A 3,596-nucleotide genomic window follows, 5' to 3' on the forward strand; every position below is an offset into this window, starting at 1 on the left:
TTTTCTGTGAGGGAATGAAACCAAAGAAATTGGTCTCAGCATGCCTTCTGGGATGGCAGAGATCCCCACACATCAAACCCTAAGGGAATCTTTACCTTTACTAATTAGACAAATCTTGCATATATCCTTCACTTACAAACTGTTTGAAAATTGAGGCAAAGGCTTAGGGATGCCAGATGAGAGTAATGGCCTCATTCTAATGACTGCATCTCTGTGCACTTTGCAAACTTGCAGAATTATTCCAGACAACTTAAAGAATGAAACAGATTTTGTCTCTCCTATCTGCTCCCACGAAATCCCTGATGTTTCATTTTGTTCAGTGTCTTTTCTTTATGGTAAGGACAAGAGTGCGCCTAGTCAAGAGCACATTGCTATGGCATTTTTCCAACAGGCAAAAATATTCCTGTCTTCTGCTCACAGATTCTAAAGAAGAAAGAAAATCAGAAAAAAAAAATCAGAGGTTTTCAGAGGTCTTGGGAGGAAAAACAAATTTGTGAGAGTACAAACTCCGTCTTATCACTTGATCGTACATGGGTTTTGCCAGTCCATCTGCTTGGAGAAAGATTCACTTTGGGAAGTAGTTTTCAAAAGTATTCCTTGGAATTGAGGGGCACAATGTCACAATGCATCCCTCTGTGATGTCACAGCCCACTGCTCTCTGACACCAGCCTCCAACCCCTGTGACAGCACAAAAGGCATTGAAACTCCTTGGAACCCCAAGATAAGCAGGGAGAGAAGGTGAGGTCACAATCCAGCAATGCCTGATGTCATCATCCAGAGGTTGGTGACATCAGAGTCCTCTACCCTGTTGTCAGAGATGAGGTAATATTTTGCTGAACCCAAAAGGTTATTAGGTAAAACAATGAAAGTTGGTTCTGTGTGTTGTTATTTCTGGTTTGGATTTGCTCCAGTTAATTTGTTGGGTGTTGCTGTGAGCTGGGAAAGCAGCCAGGTTAAAGACCTGACCAAAAAGGAAGTAGGATCAGAGGAATGCGGACAGAAAAGTAGGCGGTGAGGAGAGAATAGAAATTCTCAAGTACCCAGGCAATGGGAAAGGGGACAGGGATTGCCCCTGGCCAGGAAAGGGGATAAAATATAGTGCTTGTTTTGGAGGGTGTGTGTGTTTGGCTCTTGGGGGAAAGAGGGCATACCTGCAGCTCAGGTGAATTGTTACTAATAAACAGATTTCTTTTGCCTCCACTACTTTGTGTGTCCATTTATTTGTATCTAAAAGTTCATTTCTAACACTGTGATGACACAGCAGGCCTTCCATCCGTGCAGGCTCATGTTGTCAGAGATAAAGGAAATCCTGTTTCCTAGTTTCAATTTCTACATCTCCATGATGCTCTCCCTCAGCCACCTGCATCACATCTCCCTGGCCCTGTCTCTAATGCCTGCTCCTGACACCTTGCCATGGTTTCCTGGGAACAGTCCTGGTCTCTACTCACAGGGCCTCTGGTCTCTCTCCCTGGGAGCGGCCATCACATCCAGGCCTTCCAGGCCAGGCCCTGTACAAGGTTTTGTCCCTTTTGGTTTAAAGGTCAGAGTTTGTCCTCTCTGCAGCCCTGCTGGATCGAGGGTGATGGGCACAAGGACACTTTGCAGCTGTGTTTAGGGCTGTGGGACTGTTCAGCCTTGCTTGCTCAGTAGAATGGATCCTGTCCAGGGGGCTCCAAACCCAGGAAGGAATTCTCTCTGCCTTTTGTTTTGGCAGCAGTTCTTTCATCTGCACAATGACAAGGCCAGGCCTCCATGCTGGCAGCACCCCTGAGGTGACAAGGACAGCATGTAGGCCCCTGAACAAAGGAAATCTGCAAATACACAAAGGGTGCCCCAGGGGTGCAGCTCGACTTTTCTCCTCCTGCCTGTGCTGAGTTGTCCTCCCCACCTGAATCCTGAAGCCTGGGAAGGGCACTGAGCCAGCAAGGTGCAGTCTGACACTTCACTGCTGACCAAACAAGGGCCCCTTCCCATTGTTCAAGCTGCAGAACTGTGGGAAGAAGGGAAAATGTGTCTGAATCAGGGCAGCCAGGCTGCCAGCAGGGTCTTGTGGGCCTCGCTGTGTTGTTGTGGGACACCTCATGGGAACTGACCAAGTGAGGGACAGCTGGAAGCTCGGCTGGAGGAGAAGGTGGGGATTTTTCAAAGATTGGGATGCTGCAGTTAAATGTCCCAGTTCAAGGCTGCTGCTGATCTCAAACTGGGAGGGGCTGTTGACTCTCTTAAGTGACAAGACGCCATGCAGAGAGATGCAGAGAGATTGGAGCCTTGGATTTCCTGTGGGAAAAGGTGCTGCCCCCATGGCCCTGGGCCCAAGGCTGTGCCCCACAGGACATGGGTGCCACCCGTGGTGGGGCACAAGGGGAAGGCTGAGGAAGCAGAGCCCAGAGACTCTGTGGGGGAAATAACAACTATTTCTTTCTTGTTTCTAAAATAAGGGGCTGAGGGAGCCTTGCTGGTGCTACTGGCAGGGGGGGCTCTGGCAGGGGTGGGGAGACTCCTCAGGGTCTGGGGCCTTTCTCTCTCTGCCATGGTCAGGGACACTTTCCACTAGACCACATTCCTCAGACCCTCATCCAACCTGACCCTGAACACTACCAATGATGGGACATCCACAACATTCACAGGCATCCTGTTCCTGGCTTTCACTCCAGCAGAGGGGCAGAATTCCCTCCCTTGACTTGTTGGACATCCCTGTTTAGGCACAGGTACAGAGGGGTGTCAGGGCTGCAAGCACACAGTGCCAGCTCATATCCAGTATTTCCTTTCTCAAGGATGGCCCAGTCCTTCTGCACAGGGCTGCTCTCAATCCATCCATCACCCCTGCTGATTTGCCAAGTTCTGGGATATGCCTTTCTAAAGAGGAGGCATTTCACACACTGGGAAAAAAGTTGTAGGTCTAAGGAAAAGAGGCTGAGCCAAGTGGTGGCATTGAAATACAGGTGGGGTAGACATTCCTCCTTGATGAGAGGAATGGTTTGCAGGTTTGGAGTGCAGAATGTAACATTTGGGAAGGAGAAAAGGGCACAGAAATTGAGGCTTTCAGCAGCTGTGAGGTGGCAGTGTTAGAACACACAGCAGTTGGGGGAAGCCATCTCTCTCATTCAGGTTCTTGCTGTGTGGGAAGGTGCTGCGAGCTGTGGTGGCTGCACTCAGCCTTGGCTGGGAGGATGATCTGTGGAAACTCCCCCGTGGATCAACTGATGGAGAGACCCCTAAAAAGTTCTGTGCCAGGATTGAGAGATGAAACAGGACTTTTGGGCTTTTGGTCTTCAGGTTGTTTATTTTTTCTCTTATCAACAGTTTAGCATGCTCTCTGCACACAAGACTTAGCCTACAAAAAGAGATGCACCAAAAAGTCACAAGACACACAGGTTCATGGTCTTTTAAAATGATTTTGTCCAATTCACTCTTAGAACATATTTTATTTCTACCTTTCTATCAATAATTATTTGTCTGTTTACGCAACATCTGCATTGCAGCTCTTTCTAACCAATCACTCTGTGCTTGCAACAGTGCAGAAAATGGAGTAGATGAAGAACAAGAAGGAGAGCTGACAACGCCCAAAACCACTCCATCTTGTGTTCTATCTACCT

The 3,596-nt window shown here is 48.3% G+C and overlaps 1 long non-coding RNA gene across 1 annotated transcript; it reads right to left on the reverse strand.

Annotated features, from left to right (window-relative positions):
- Nucleotides 1–305: 305 nt before the first annotated feature.
- On the reverse strand, nt 306–2,285 carry LOC135278561 (uncharacterized). Its single transcript, XR_010346022.1, has 2 exons — nt 531–2,285; nt 306–423 (listed from the first exon to the last, which is right to left on the reverse strand). It is a non-coding gene; the product is annotated as an uncharacterized LOC135278561 (long non-coding RNA).
- Between the last annotated feature and the right edge of the window lie 1,311 nt (nt 2,286–3,596).

This window comes from Passer domesticus, chromosome 11 (genome assembly GCF_036417665.1).
Source record: "Passer domesticus isolate bPasDom1 chromosome 11, bPasDom1.hap1, whole genome shotgun sequence".
Taxonomy (NCBI): domain Eukaryota; kingdom Metazoa; phylum Chordata; class Aves; order Passeriformes; family Passeridae; genus Passer; species Passer domesticus.